Genomic DNA, 17,109 nt, shown 5'->3' with positions numbered 1-17,109 from the left:
CTGAAATCGAAACAGAAAATGGTGGAAATACTCAACGTGTTAGGCAGCATCTGTGGAGAGAGAAGCAGAGTTAAAATTTCAGGTTATTGATCTTTCATCAGAAATTAAGAAGTACACTCCGACTGACCTTGCCTTCAGCCTTGGCTTAGTGGCAACTACATTTGCTGGGTATTTAAAGGCTGCTTCAGATTCCTACTCACTTTGAGCAGTGCCAAAACCTTTCATTTACTCTGTTTGATATAACTTATATCAGTAGATTAATTAATGAGATAAGTATATGTGTCCTTTAAAAAATACAGATGATTGTTCGTAAAAGAGGTTGACCTTGAACTCTGGTAAAACAAAATCGGAGGTTGTTTTCAAACTGTTTTCTCAAACTGTTATTTTTAATGTATTGCAGAAAATCACTAAAAATTGTACCTACATGTAAAATACAAATGTGGTCCAGTTTAGTTTTAACAACCTTAAATCAAAGGTGCAATTGGAAAGCATCCAAAGTGGGTCAGACTCAGTGAACCACTGCATGTGACCAAGGAGGAAGGAGCATACTGGCATTCATCCAGTAACCCCATAAGTGACAAAACTTAATACTGTTTTCAGATAAAATTATTTTGGGGTTAATGGCTAACTCAAAATCTCAAACATTTCCCATAAACAAAACAAAATTGGACATCACACATTCATCCTTAGAAAGCACCTTTAATCAATCAACTCAACTATTGTTGTTGCCAGCATTTTCGTCTCTGCCTATTTTGCATCTTGCTTCTTGATTCAGTTCACTGAAAAGTGGTGTCAAATAACTTCCAAAACACAAGGAATACATTTTTGTACTTGCTTAACTGGTATATAAGCACATTATGAACTCAAGGAAGAGAGTTTAAATATTAACTAAGGCGTTCACTGGCTGATTTGAATATTGCCTCATTTGTTCTACTTGTGTTCATCTACATTTGATTCTCAGGAACAGAGGATGGCTGACAAAGTCAGTGAAGATTCTTTTTCCCAGTAGATTTTAATTTGCAGGTAAAGTGAATGGACTTCCTATTTATTCCTAAACTTAAAATTTGACTTAGCGATTTTTATAGCTTGTGCATGAATCTTAACTAAGATTAGGGCAGCTTGTTACCAGAGACCTGACCACATAATGTCGATCTACTAATCTGTTTACTTTGTGAATTCCTATTATAGGTAAAACACTGTACTGAAAATAATGAGTCTGTTTTGCTAATACACTCAAATTAATTGTTCTTTTGGTTGATTCATTATTAAGTTATACACATTTAAAATCATTAGCAAGTTTGTGTAAGTCAGCGTGTGTAATTACTACATCAATCTGCAATTTTCCAGATTTTGTTACTGTGGTTATCTGTAATACTGGGCATTTTGGAATTAGTACGATCTTATATACTGAATAAATGGTTGTTTACATGCAATTGTAACTCCAAGAATTTATCAAGCTCAGTCATACAGACCAAGAAATCTGAAGTTTGATTCCTGATCTGTGCTGTGTTAAATGTGTTATAACTGGCTTCAGCACCTCTGATTTAGGAAGAGGAAAATCAGCATGGGTTCCCACTCTTGGCTTAATCCAGCTACTACCACTGGAGGTTTGTTTGGATGTTGAATTAGACACAGATCAGGCCTGGCTATTGAATAACACACTAATGCATATTGGGAAGGCTCACATGTAAATAATGGGCACTTAGATAAATGTGTAATGTAAAAAACCATTGCCATCAAGAAAGGAAAAAAGGGGAGAAGATTGCAGAGTAAAGAAAAAAAGTACATAAACTTGCATTTTATTGCTTTAATGTTTGATGTTGGCCATAAACAGTTGCTGAAGCTACAGTATTCTGAAATGCTTCTTAAGTTCAGAGGTCCTGCTAATACTTGAGTTCCCTTAAGCTGCAGCTCAATATGGTAAAGTGTTATTAATGTGATGATTTCTCTATGTATGTTTTAAACTTCATGTTGAGAGTCAACAGCTGGACCTCTTGTATATTTTAGGAAAGTCAAATATTTAACATAGCTTCTTGTCTGAATGCCAAGATATAAATTAGGAATAAGTTGTGTATTGTGTAGCTGATAAGTTAGATGACTTCTTGGCTCTTTTTTTATTGTACTTGGCTAACTGGGGTTGGTAAGTTAAAACAGCAAATTTTAATGACAAAGCTCAATTAAATTTGTTACTTGAAATAAAATGTGCAAAATACTACTTTCAACAACGTGCTGTTTTCCTGATGATGTTTTGGCCAACATATTAAAGCTTAATGTTGAGGCAGGTAGACTACTAACTCATTTCACTCCAGACTACAAGCAGGTATCTGTTCCAGAAATCTTGCCATTTTTGGACATGCTTGGATGTAAAGGTCTTACAGTATAAAAGGTGCCACAAATTGCTAGGGAATACAAAAAAATGGAATGGATCATATACTGAAGAAACAATATGAAATGTGTATATTATAAAGGGGTATCTATTAGCAAAATATGGGAAGACAAAGGGATATAGAATATTGATCAGTCATTGAGAGTATCAACAAAGCTAATTATTTACTGGGATCATCTCAAAAGCCCAATTAACACTGAAAAATGCTCTAATCTTGTACAGATCATTCGTGATGCCTTATTTAGAACACTGTGCAGTTTTGGGCATGCTACATTCAAAATACACTGATATATCAGAGAATGACAAGAATAATATGGCAAAAACAGAAATTTATTTTATATAATTTTGAAAATATTGAGGGTTGGAATAGAGGTTGTTTCTTCCACGATAGAGCTGATGAATACATGGCTGGAGAGATGGTGCAGGAGAGAGAGCTTTAGATTCCTGAGGCATTGGAACCACTTCTGGGGGAGCTGGGACCTGTACAAGCCAGACGGGTTGCACCTCAACAGGACTGGGACCAATATCCTTGCAGGGGGTTTTGCTAGTACTGTTGGGGAAGGTTTAAATTAGCTTGGCAGGGGATGGGAGTGAGAGGGTGGATTCAGAAAGGAGAGAAAAAAGTTGGAAATGGAAGGCAGAAAATGAGTGTGTTTGGAAGGTAGAGGAAACAAAGGTTAGAAAATAAACAACAAGGGAATTTGGCAGTGCTAAATGGTATGTACTTTAATGCAAGAAGGAATAAGGCAGATGAGCTGAGAGCATACTCCAGTTGCAGTCTCACCAAGGCTTTATACAATTGAAGCAAGACATGTTTACTATATACTCAAATCCCCTTGCAATGAAGGCCAACATACTATTTGCCTTCCTAATTGCTTGCTACACCTGCATACTAGCTTTTAGTACATCATGAACAAGGACGCGCAGGTCTCTTTGGACATCAACAATTCCCAACCTCTCACCATTTAAGAAATATTCTGCCTTTCTGTTTTTTCTACCAAAGTGGATCACTTCACACTTATTCACATTATATTCCATCTGCCATGTTCTTGCCCATTCACTTAGCCTGTCCAAGTCCCCTTAAAGCCTCCTTGCATCCTCCTCACGACTCACATTCCCTCCTAGTTTTGTGTCATCAGCAAATTTGGAAATATTTCAATTGGTCCCCATATCCAAATTATTTATATAGATTGTGAACAGCTGTGGCCCAAGCACTGATCCTTGTGGTGCCCCACTAGGAACAGCCTGCCTGAGAATGACCCGTTTATTCCTACTCTATGCTTTCTGTCTGTTAACCAATTCTCAATCCATTGCAGTATATTACTCCCAATCCCATGTGCTCTAATTTTGTTTACTAACTTCCTGTGTGGGACCTTATCAAAAGCCTTCTGAAAATCCAAATACACCACATCCACTGGTTCTCCTTTATCTATGCTACAAGTAACATCCTCAAAAAACTCCAACAGGTTTGTCAAACATGATTACCCTTTCACAAATCCATGTTGACTCTGCCCAATCATATTGTTATTTTCCAAGTGTCCAGTTAACTCATCCTTTATAATAAATAATAACATTTTCCCTCCTACTGATTTCAAACTAACGTCTGTAGTTCTTCGTTTTCTCTCTCACTCCTTTCTTAAATAGTTGGGTTACATTTGCTACTTTCCAGTCTGCAGGAACCCTTCCAGAATCTTTAGAATTTTGAAAGATAACCACCAATTTTGAAAGATAACCACCAATGCATCCATTATCTTTATAGCCACCTCTTTCAATACTCATGTGTCATGTAAGATAACTGCCCTGAATAGTACCTTGTCATTCTTTGTGCTTCTCTAAATTATTTGATTGATAAATAAATGTAGGCAGTTATCGAGCAAACATCCTGAATGTCTATGTTGTGGAATTGTTCCATGCTGACACTGGAGCTGTCACTAACTTTAGTCAATCAGCTGTTCACAAATGCATAAAGCAAATGATCAATACACTATTATGTTAGAACAAGCAATTTGATGTCCTTCACTGCTCCAGCATGATAGATCATTGCAATTTTACTGTGGCAGGATTCCCAAAGGTCCAAGGAGAATTAGATTGTACGCGTGTGACTCTACAGGCCCATTGCTCCAAGTAACATGAAAGGATTCCATCCTTTCAAAGAACACCTTGCCTGTGACAAGCAACACAGCGTCACGATTGCTTCCTGGTGAACTGCCACCAACTTGCATGATGATGATTCTGTGATCCAATATGTCCAGGTGCAGGCTCTGGGACAGTGATGGATGTAGCCTGAATGCTTCAGAAATCATTGCACTGACAATTGTTGACCCTTCAGGATCTTTCCTTTGGAATCTCACTTATGCAGTACTTTTGGAACCCTCAAACAAATATCCATGCTGACATCTTTCCCCTTCACTGGAGTGTGCACCTGGAGTGGGAGCAGAAATTTACTTTGGAAAGCCATGTAAGTCACAGCGACCTGCCACGGCATAGTACTATTTTGGCCTCAGCACTACTAATGTAATCCAAAAATTTGTTTTACATTTTTTTCAAACTTACCATTATTTGTCTATCATAGCAAATGCCTGCTTATGTGACGTAGGGGGAGATGGCGTCATAATGGTAATCCAGAGGCCCAGGCTAATGCCCTGGGGATGCAGGTTCAAATCCCACCATGGCAGCTGGTGGAATTTAAATTCAACTATTTAATAAATAATCTGCATTGAAAGCTAGTCTCAGTAATGTTGCCATGAAACTATCAGCAACTGTTTTAAAAACCCATCTGGTTCACTAATGCCCTTTAGGGAAGGAAATCTGCTGCCTTTACCTGGTTTGGTCCACATGTGACTCCAGATCCACAGCCATGTAGTTGACTTTTAAGTGTCCTCGGAACTGGCCTGGCAAGGCACTCAGTTGTCAAGGGCAATTAGGGATGGGCAACAAATGCTGGCCTTGCCCTGTCACCCACATCCCATGAAAGAATAAAAATAGAAAATGGTAGGAGTGAGCAGGAGATATCCCATTGAGCTCTTTGCAATTCCTTCCCAAGTCCACCCAACTAGAGGATCTAGGTTCCTCTCTGAATCTCACAGCAGTAAAAACAATTCCTTTAATCCTGCAGCTGCACAGTATTTCTTTTCCAAGACTCTGGAAATTACATCAGTGTCACCTCTCTGCACAATTTCCATTCAGGCTCACAGCTGAATGGAATCTCCAAGAATTGGTGGCAAAAATGGGAAAAAGTGTTTTATCCCTCAGCAGTAACCTTCTGTGCATAAATATTCACCAAAGAAAAAAAAAAGTTCAAACAGACTGTTCACACAAACACTTGCGAATGGCTTTGTTGCGAATATGGAACCAAATTCAGTCTCTGTTTATTTCCAGATTTGGTTTAAGATTTTTCTTTTATGTTAGATGGCATACCAGGTAGCAGCTGGTAATAAGGTCATATTGCTGATGCCAGGGATCTGTTACCAGGCAGATACAATAGAGTCAGCTGAATGTATTATGTTGCATTCCTTTGGTAAATAATGCAAATAACTTCCAGTTACATCTTTGATGTACACATCATTATTAGCTTTAGCATGGTGTGTACCACACATCACAAGTTTCAGTATAAATTGTTAATCCTGTGCATTATTATGTTTATCAGGTAAAAATTTATTTTAATGATTTTGGAACTAAAGATGGCTACTACAAGGTGTAACACAAGCATTCTGTGTATGTTGGTAATAGAATGGAAAAGGCCAATTCATTGGAATTTGAGTGAACACTTGACTGATAATAATTTGCATACATGTGACAGGTCAGCATTTTCACAGAGAACTGACCTGTTCACTTACATTCATTGTTGAGATTTTGGCAAGCTTTCCACATATGCAAGAAGGAAACATTTCTGTGCTTGTAAACTCTAGCAGGAAGGAGCCAAGTGTAGTTTACTGTGAGCTGCAGGTGATTGGAGTTTAATGCTTTGAAGGTTTAGGTCGCATTTTATTATCAAACTAAAAATGCAAAAATGTAAATGTTGGTTTGAAATTTTGCTTCATTCAGAGAAATGTTCTGTTTTTTATGTTCCTTTCATTCTATTTGACATTATTCAATACATTGGGAATAAGATCCTTAGGTATGTTGATAGCACCCAGTTCAAATTTTCTGCAGTACCTTCAACTCCACATTAAATTGTTCTATGTTTCTCCAATCTAATCTTGACAAGATTACAGCCCTCCTGACTGGTTACTCAAGCTGAACCATATAATGCTGACTTTGCTGTCCAGTTTAACCCATATTTGAGCTGCAACTCCATATCCTATCCATTATGCTTCACTACCATTATCAACAAGAAAGCCCAGAAAGTAAGTGCTGGCTGGCTATGTTTATCCAATATTAAAACAAAAACATTTCCAGCATGGGTCACTGGATGATGACATGAGCAGATATCCTAGATGATATTCTCTTCCTTAACCAAGGGGCATTTGTATCTTCCTGGTCTGTAATGTTGGTTACTCACTTGTTTTACTCACTGAGCTACTGGGAGAGCTTAGTGTCAATTTAGAAGTTTTCCCAAAACCACCTTAATTCTACTTCTCTTTTTTCTTGCCAATTGCTGTTGTTGAATCCACACCTCAGTGTAGATAAGACGTATTTAGTACAAAAAGTTATATTGCAAATGCTTCTTCAATAAAATGTGGTATAAGACATGTACTAGAAAAATATTACTTGACCCTTGCTTTCCCTGCCATGTTAGGGAGATTGATAACCACTTGGGCTATATGAGGCACACCGTAATTTCTCAATCATTATAGCAGAACATTCCTGCAAAGTCAAATAAATTACTTTTAAGGTGCAGTGGGCAAATGCAACAGCCAATTTGTGCACAGCAAGATCCCACAAACAGCAAATGAATGAGTGATAATTGGTTCATTGCTGATGTTAACTGAGGGAAGAATGCTGGCCAGGGCATTGGGAAAGCACCCTGCTTTTGATTCCCTGAGATTGAAAATATCAAATAGTATCATTATCCTTGCCTTGCAGACAAACCAGTCAACATGGAAGCAGTGTATGAATGTAACATAACCTGTTAGTTCTGCATTACTTGGAAAATCTTTTATTGTTGGCAAATGTCAAGAGTCGTGGATTATCCATAATACTCTGTGTGTCAGGCATAAGTTGAAGTTGAGAAATCCTCAAAGGTCACAGCACTTCAATATTTTTCTTTGCTTTGTTGGCAAAAGTTGCTAGATATTTAATAAATGTACAAGACAGCTGCTTGCATCTCAATTTACAATAGCCTGCATAATATCCTCTTGGTAGTATTTTACTGAAGTATAAACTACTTTGGATAGGTTGTTGTCTAATTAAAGAACTGAAATCTAATAATTATTATTTAAAACATTTTTTTAGTAATAATTTTAAACCATAATATAATTATCTAGTTTTGAAAGTGGAAAGTTAATATAGCATGTCTGGCTTGTGGTAACACAAGCACATAACCGATCTTTATTTCTATTTATTTTCTTCTCTGTTTATCTGACTTGGTGAACGTTTTTCCACGAGTTGCAACGGTATACTGGGGGAGATTTGAGTGAGGAGGGAGAGGGGACATAAAAAATTAGTGGTTATGTCTATAAGTCACTGGTATATGTCACACTGGCAAACAAGTTACTAACCAGGAGTAAAAGGTACAAGATATACATTAACATCTGATTACTGTAGTAATACCTTTGTTTTTATAATGTGCTATGAGATCTCTTCATAAATATCATTATTACATATCACCTTTCTAATTTAACCCTTCTTTATGGAACTTAAAATTAAATGTTAGCACCTCGGTGTATCAGACTTTTCAAGCCACCTGAAAACTGAATTCTTATAAATACAGCAATCTTGCTGCCATCTTCACTGTCTCAAATAGGTAGACTCCCCTAAGGTCCTTTAATTCTACAAATTACCTTTTTTTGCCCAGAAATCAATTATTGGTTGATTTGAGATTAGGAACCACACATAACTAATCAATCACTATCAAAAGGCAACCAGGACTTTAATGGCCATGCATGCAAAATTGCCCTGATAAATGATTGGAAAATCACCAGGCAATGACTATTTTAATTAGCTGGATCAATAGTGGGTGACAGAGGCCAGGTATTGTTTCAAATCAACCTGAAACCACAACATTCATTTAAAAAGAAGCAAGCATTGAAATAATCTGCTCACCTGTACTGATAACTTTGAAATACCACTGTATTCCCCGTGTGATAAAACTGCACAGAGACTTCACTGTATGTATCCTTTTCTCTGTATAAAAATATACGGAAAAAGCATTCACTCAGCTAAACACATTGTTATGACCAGGTGAGAAAGGAGTCTAGGGGTCCCTTTCAGCCTTCACCTGGTCTGACTGTAATAGGGTTTAATTTTAAACACACTGTTTTTAGCTCCCCCTTGGTGAATCCTTGTTCACTGCTTTCCAATTATAAGGCAAAGAAGCCAGCACAAACAGGTTTTCTTAGGTTTAAAGAAGAAAGATTGAAATTTATTAAACTTAAACTCTAATTTGGTTCACACCTATGGATACACAACGCGCCCACGCGAGCATGCATACGTGATACCCACATACAAAGTAGAGACAGAAAAGAGCAGAAGAAAAAATAAAGTGAAAAATGTGAGGCAATATCTGAAGAGTTTTTTTTATGGTTCTTCGTGCTCACTGTAGAGTTCTTGATTGTAGGTAGTTCTTGCTTTTCGTTGGGGCCCAGTATTCTTCTTAAACCTTGACCGCTGTAGGAGACTTTTCTCTCTTGGGGTTCATGTGTCTTCAGTGGATTCAGAGGCTTGTCAGAAAGAGATGGAAGCTGACGGGAGAGATCTCCTCAGTCCAGGAGCAAACAGTCTTTCTGAGTTCAAACCCTCTGTGGCTAGTTCAAAAAACCCCTAGAACAGCCAGTTAGTCATGTGACCAGCTGGTCCAACCAGTCTTGGATTGTATAACCTTAGCAGTCTCTGGAATGCTCCTCTTACACACAATACCCGATGATCAAGGTCCATTGTGGGTTGAATTTGTCAGGGAATGGTCCTTTGTCCTTCCAAGCACCGTCTGTTAATATGCAAATGTCATTTCCAGCCATGGCTGATCTGTTTAACAGGTCCTTTCCTCACATCAGCAATAGTTTGAGATCAATGTTCATGACAAAATTAATGTGCCTCATTCTTGGCAGGTGGTGGCCTAGCATGACAACATACATTAATATGCATAAAAATGTATTCTTCAGTTTTAATCTGTGACAGAAAAATATTTTGTTATCAAGTCATAGAGTCATAGAGAGATACAGCACTGAAACAGGCCCTTCGGCCCACCGAGTCTGTGCTGACCATCAACCACCCATTTATACTAATCCTACATTAATCCCGTAGTGTTATCAGGTATTGTCAGTGACAAAGCTTACCCAGCTGTTAACGTTCTGGAAGTAAAGCAAGTGTGCAAGTGTGGAGAAAATGTTAGAAACCAAAGAGAAAAGAAGATTGGGGCAACATTTATTTAATTCCTTTCCTTTTGGAAAGAAACATTAAGAATTTCCCATACCTAGTTCAGAAGAATATTTGACTTCTCCTCGGTTCCTTAGGAGGTCTGTATCTAGCCATTTATAAGCACATGACAGTGGCCTGATATTTGTGTCCCTTTGATTTCACGATTTTAAAACTATACTCCATGCCAAAATACATTGACGCACAAAGGTTTAGGTTGACACAATTGCTTTGGCAGTAATGTAACTTTTGCCGCAATTCCCTCAAGGTCACATTTTCCCTACTGAATCAAAACAAGCCATAATTCATCAACACAGAAACACTGGTTATTAGTCGATGTACTACACCAACCCAACTGAAGTGGGTTTAACTGCTGCTTGTTAGCCAGGCAGGTGAGTTCAGTAGCCTTTGTTAAAATCATGGGAATTATAGAATGAGGCTATCCGGCTACAACTGAATTCAGTGCTGGCTCTTTAATTGTCTAAGTTAATCCCTTTCCCTATTGTATTCTTCTTTTTCAAATACCTATTTAATTCTCTACTGAATTATGTTATCGTTCCTGCCGCTATCACCACTTGTGGTAAAGTATTCCATGTTCTAATATCCTCTATTCTATTGATAATCACGAGTCTGTACACCCTTGTAGGGACTGATTTTCCTCCCTCTGCTACACCTGACTCAGTCAGGCAGAATTGCTGTACAGAACTGCACCTGCCTGTATTCCTGGGATTGGGTCAATTTTATTTTGCAGGCATATCTTGTGCCTGGGATTGCAAGCACTCCCATTAGAGGGAAGGAATTGATGTGTTACTAAGGTGTTAAAGGCTCGCAACTACATAAAGAGACAATCATGTTTTGGGATGTTGGCTCTATTGTTTAGCTGAAGGCACATCCAACAGCTGTCTGCTCCATTAGAGAAAAAAAAGACTTGTATTTATATAGCACTTCTCATGACCACTGGACATCTCAAAGTGCTTTACAGCCAATGAAGTACTTTTTTGAAGTGTAGTCACTGTTGTAATGTAGGAAATGCAGCAGCCAATTTGCGTACAGCAAACTTCTACAAACAGCAATGTGATAATGACCAAATAATCTGTTTTAGTGACTTTGATTGAGGGATAAATATTGGCCAGGACACTGGAGATAACTCCCCTGTTCTTCTTCAAAATAGTGCCATGGGATCTTTTACATCCACCTAAACAGGCAGATGGAGCCTTGGTTTAATGTCGCATCTGAGAGATGGCATCTCTAACAGTGCAGCACTCTCTCAGTACTACTGGAGTGTCAGCCTAGATTTTTGTGCTCAAGCCTTGGAGTGGGACTTGAACCTGGAACCTTGTCACTCAGAAGTGAGGTAGTCATGAGTCTACTTAGCATTTGATAAATTTATGGTTAATGGAGCTTTGTTGGATTAGAAAGACAATAGAGGAAAAGGAAAGTGACTCTGGAGGATGAGGAATGGCATTGGAACAGCAGCACCATGTTATTTTCACCTCTTGAGTTACATAATAATACATGGCATCAGTGATATGCTGACCTGGAACCATCCTCTTTGATTACCATTGTATTACAGTAGCCATGAACATCCACATTAAAGATCCTCTGGACTATATTGTATCCAAGGATTTCAACAGGTCACAGCCTAATGCTTCCAGGTTCATGTTTTCCTAAAGATGACTTGTAATAGGTAGTAATGATTTTATGCAATAGTAGAGATCTCACAGGTTCTGGATGTAGTGGACTTGATCAATGAGTTTCTCTGCTGGAAAGTAGGCTCTGTTCCACAGGAAATGCATGATGCCCAAATTATCACACTATACAAAAATAAAGGTGACAGAGGAGACCACTACAACTACAGGAGTATCTCACTCCTTAGCATCACGGGGAAGGCCTTTGCTAGGGTCATACTTAAAACTCCATTTACTTGCAGACCGAATGTACCCGGAAGCACAGTGCAGTTTTCATGCCAGTAGATATACTGTGGATATGATCTTCTCCATACACCAGCTACAAAGGAATAGAGTATACCTCTTTACCTTACTTTGTAAATCTCACTAAGGCATTCAACACTGTCAGCACAGCAGGGCTATACAAGATTTTGGGAAAAATTGGCTGTCCACCGAAGCTCCTCAGTCTCATCCGCTCCTTCCATGACAACATGCACTGCTCTGTACAGTTTGATGGCTCCACTTCCAACAGTTTCAGAGTGAAGAAAGGAATGAAACAGGGTTGTGTCCTAGCCCCCACTCTGTTTGGCATCTTCTTCTCCATGCTCCTGACCTTCACCTTCCCTGCAGATATGGAAGGAGTCTGCTTGCACATTATGTCAGATGGCAAGTTCTACAATCAATCAAGGCTGAAAGCAAAGACAAAAACATATCACATCATGATCAGAGAACTCCTGTATGCTGATGATGCTGCGTTAGTCACTCACATGGAAGCTCAGCTACAAAGACTCATGGACTGTCTCTCCCATGCCTGTAACTTGTTCTCCTTGACTATAAGGACTATAAGGGTCAAAAAATCCATGGTTATGGGACAAGGTGTTGCATCTCCATCCCTGATCACACTACCCCACTAGAAGTGGTTAGCAAATTCTGCTACCTTGGGTCCACGGTGACTGACAATCTGTACTTTGATGCAGAGCTCGACACATGCATAGGGAAAGCAGCTACCACCTTTGGACAACTCATGAAACACACATGGGATAACTCCAAGCTGACCCTTAGGACCAAACTGATGGTTTATAAGGCCTGTGTTCTCAGCACGTTGTATGGCTGTGAAACATGGGCGATTTACAGCTATCAGGAAAAGAACCTCAATAATTTCCATCTTCGCTGTCTGCGGTGTATTATGGGTATATCCTGGCAGGACAAAATCACAAATGTGGCAGTCCTCTCAAAGGCAGAGCTCCCAAGTGTGTTGGCACTAATCAAACAGAGATGGCTTCAGTGGATCAGACACGTCCGCAGGATGGAAGACGGTCACATACCCAAGGACCTTCTGTATGGTGAGGTAGCCGGGAGCCGATGAGCAGTGGAGCACCCAAAGCTCCACTTCAAGGATGCTTGAAAGCGTGACATGAAGGCCCGAAATGTCGACTGTTGCACCTGGGAGTCACCAGCTGGCAAAAGAGGGAAATGGCGACAATCCTGTTGTCTGGTGTGCACTACCACAATGACCAGTTTCTACAACAGCTTGGCAACAGGTGCCAATGTTAAAAACAACAACTCACAGTGTCACTTGGCAGCTTCATGTGCAGCACTTGTGGCAGAAACAGCCTCTCAAGGATTGCCCTTCACAGCCATCAACAAAGGTGCACCAAGAGAAGACACCCAACCTAAATGGATCAGAGCATGACGGGCTCCCCCATTTTACTTTTATTTTTAGTTATTTTTTCATTTTTACAATTTTTACATTTTTTTTGGTATGTTTATTTTATTTCATCTTATTTTGTTCAGTTTGCTTACCCACTGTTTTTTTTTTTCATGTTTGTACTTGCTGCTGTTCAATTTTCAGTCTGTTAACACCCTATCTGTACTAATGCTTTGTCTTTCAACACACCATTAACATATAGTTTGCCTTTGCTCCATGACTTTCTGGTCAGCTATTCTGTGACCTTGTCCTATCAACACCTTCTCCTTTGTTATCTCTTGCCCCACCCCCACTTTACTTGCTTATAACCTTTGACATTTCTAATATTTGCCAGTTCCGAAGAAGGTCACTGACTTGAAACGTTAACTCTGCTTCTCTCTCCACAGATGCTGCCAGACCTGCTGAGTATTTCCAGCATTTCTTGTTTTTATTTCAGATTTCCAGCATCCACAGTATTTTGCTTTTATTAACCTAAATGGATTGTTTGCTGCACGCTCATCATCTTTCATAGATGGTAGGATGCCAACACAACCAGAGATCTCACAGGTTCTGGATGTAGTGGACTTGATCAATGAACACCATAACACAATGGCAGAGCTTACATAAATCACAAGGCAACTACTTGATGGCTGTGCAAGTTGTATATGATGCAGAAAACTGGAACCTACTTGAATTTCATTTAGACTCAATATTGTCGATGCTTTGGTTATTTAAGCACAGAAACATGAGAACACCATTCAGTTAGATCATGGCTGATCTGTACCCCATTTATCCAACTTTAATCTATATCCCTTGACACCCTTGCCTAACAAAAATCTATCGCCTTTTATCAACTGGAGCAGAAACTCCCTGCAATTAAATACTGGGAAGACCAAAGCCATTGTCTTTGGTCCCTGCTACAAACTCGGTTCCCTAGCTACCGACTCCGTCCCTCTCACTGGCAAATGCCTGAGGCTGAACCAGACTGTTTGCAACTTTGATATCATATTTGACCCCAAGATGAGCTTCTGACCACATATCTGCACCATTATTAAGACTAACATCACCTGACTGTGTCCCTGCCTCAGCTCATCTGTTGCTGAAACCATCATCCATGCCTTTGTTACCTCTAGATTTGACTGGCCTTCAGTATTCTTCCCTCCTTTAACTTGAGATCATCCAAAACTCTGCTGCTTGTGTCCTTACTTGTACCAAGTCCCAATCACCCATCACCCATGTGCCCACTGACCTACACTGTTTCCAGTAACGAAACGCCTGAGTTTTAAAATTCGCATCCTTGTTTTCAAATTCCTCCATGGCCTCACCCCTCCCTATCTCTGTAATCTCCTCCAGCCTCACAGCCCTCCGAGATATCTGCACTCCTCTAATTCTGGATTCTTGTGCGTCTCCAATTTTAATCGCTTCACCATTGGTGGCCGTGTCTTCAGGTGCCTATGCCCTAAGCTTTGGAATTCCCTCCCGAAACCTCTCCACATCTCTTTCCTCCTTTAAGACATTGCTTAAAATCTACCTCTCTGACCAAGCTCTTGGTCATCTGCCCTAATATTGCCTTATGTGGCTCGGTGTCAAATTTTGTTTTATATTGCTGCTGTGAAGCACCTTGGGATCTTTTATTATGGTCAAGGCATTATATAAATACAAGTTGTTATTGATGCTGTTGTCTTGAAAGTTTCAATTGATCCAGCATCCAGAGCCTTTTGGGGGAAAGGAGTTCTAGATTTCTACTACCCTATGTTTGAAAAAGTTCTTTCTGATTTCATTCATTAATAAGCTAGCTATAATTTTAAGATTATGCCTTCTTTTTCTGGATTTCCCCCCACCCCACCAGAGAAAATAGTTTCTCTTTATCTATCCAATCAAGTCCAGTGTGTAATATTCATAGCCCTGAAGAGCAGAAAAGTAATAAAAAAAACCCAGGGTGAAAAATCCCACTGGGTTAGCATGACCTCTTGTCATAACTTCAGCAGGATGCTGGAGAAATGACATAAATGGTCATTTTTATCAGTTTCTCGATTGGTTCTGCCAACCTAATCCAAAGTTATAGCAGGATATTGGGAGAACTCCCACAGAAATTTCTGGCGCTCGTGTCTTAGTAGGTAAATGCACTTAGCAAAATCGCTGCTGCAGGTAAGATTCATACCACAGGTAATGAGCAACTCCAATAAGTGAAATCCCCAATCTTCAATAGCACTGCCATGCTGAGTCCCTCACCATCAACAACTTGGGGATCACCGGTGACTAGAAGCTTAACTGGAGCAAGAATATCAACACTGTCACTACAAAGTAAGGCAGAGTCTGGGCATTCTGTGACAAGTGTCTTACCTGACTTCCCTGCCACTGGATTCAGTATCCTGGCCTTCCACCACCAGCGTACTGTGGCTGCAGGACACATTATCAACTGCATCTTCCAGCCGCATGACTTCTACCACCAAGGACTACAATAGCTAAACATTGAAATACCATCTCTGACAAGCTCCCCTCCACACCATCCTAACTTGAACTCACATTCCCATATGCTCATTGTCATTCGGTAGAATTCCCTACTTAACACCACATCACGAAGACAACAAAGATTTCAACAGTTCAAGAAGAAGGTCCATCATCAGGCAATTAGGAATGGGCAATAAATGCGGTCTTGCCCCGTCACTCACACCTTGTAAACAAATAAATTTGCCAGTGTCATAATTTTCTAAGTACGTGTAGTCGTAATCATGAAAGAAATAAAAAGAAAGTTAAACTATTTTTCACATTATATGCTTTCTTATATTTTTACATGGGATAGGTGTGGGAGAGGGCAGGTGGAGTGCTGCAGATTGCTTAAAGACGATGTGCAAATCAGGATATGGTCATGTTATGACCAAAGTGGGAGGAGTGCACCGTCTTTTCTAGTTCCACTTCTCCACAGGTCACATCATATATTTAAATGTTTATCTAGTTACCGATGCAGTCAATCATTTACTCTACTCTTTATCACAGAATAAAATACAGCAACCAGGTTTCTTTAATAAACAACAAAATTATCAGTTTATTATAAAACAAGACTTATCCAGTAAAGAAGCAAAGCATTAACACACAGATTGAAATAATGTAAGTTCTCTTTTAAAATTCCCCATACACACACTCACACACACACTGAAAAAAATACAGAAATTCTCTCTGCAAAGGTCTGCTACAAAAACAAACAAAAGAAAAAGAATACTTTGGCCAAATACTTGCTAATTCTTGAAGAAAAGAGAAGATATGGAAGGCTGTCAGTTGTCCCTTTTGGTCTGGTGACCAGGTATATGGAGACGGGTCACTGGGATCATTTCTAAAGCAGTTCTTTTCAGGCGGCATTGAGAATTAATCTGGCAGGTTTTCCCAGCTTCTCAGGAGAGATGCAGCACCAGGGATTTTAGCTCTACCACGTTGGATCTTTGCAGAGTTTCTTCAAAGAGGTAGAGAAAGAGGTGAGCTGGGTGGTTTCTTTTTCCTTTTGAGGCAAAACACCAACTGTCTTCAAAACAGTTCACATCCCAACAGAACTGAAAACAATATCCAAACCCCAAACAGCAAGTCAACTTCCTGACCTCCATAAACCTTGACATGTGGATTCTCTGTCAACATCTTCCCCACGTCACCAAGGTTTTTGTTGCTTATTGAGCTTAAAGTACATGATTTCCAGCACAGGTTGCTTTTAAACAACATCTCAAGTGTCCTTTCCGTGAACTTGGTAAAACAAAATCCATGGAATCTTTACAGTTTTAACACAAGACGTCAAAAAAATTCAAAAATGGAAGCACTTTCATAAGAGTCCCCAGAAGTACACAGGGCTTTTAACAGCACTTCTGCATGAA

The 17,109-nt window shown here is 39.4% G+C and overlaps 1 protein-coding gene across 4 annotated transcripts in view; it reads left to right on the top strand.

Moving 5' to 3' along the window:
* The first annotated feature begins 797 nt into the window (after nt 1–797).
* Nucleotides 798–17,109, top strand: part of syt19 (synaptotagmin XIX) — a 74,187-nt gene continuing 57,875 nt past the window's right edge. For 2 of the 4 annotated variants that reach the window (XM_068046405.1, XM_068046404.1), the window contains exon 1: nt 801–1,023. The gene's annotated coding sequence lies outside the window, so the exon portion shown is untranslated. Of the gene's footprint in view, nt 1,024–17,109 lie in introns of all 4 variants that reach the window. The other 2 variants (XM_068046407.1, XM_068046406.1) reach the window with 2 other exon arrangements.

This window comes from Heterodontus francisci, chromosome 14, assembly GCF_036365525.1.
Source record: "Heterodontus francisci isolate sHetFra1 chromosome 14, sHetFra1.hap1, whole genome shotgun sequence".
NCBI lineage: Eukaryota > Metazoa > Chordata > Chondrichthyes > Heterodontiformes > Heterodontidae > Heterodontus > Heterodontus francisci.
This window is presented reverse-complemented; position numbering and strand designations above follow the sequence as displayed.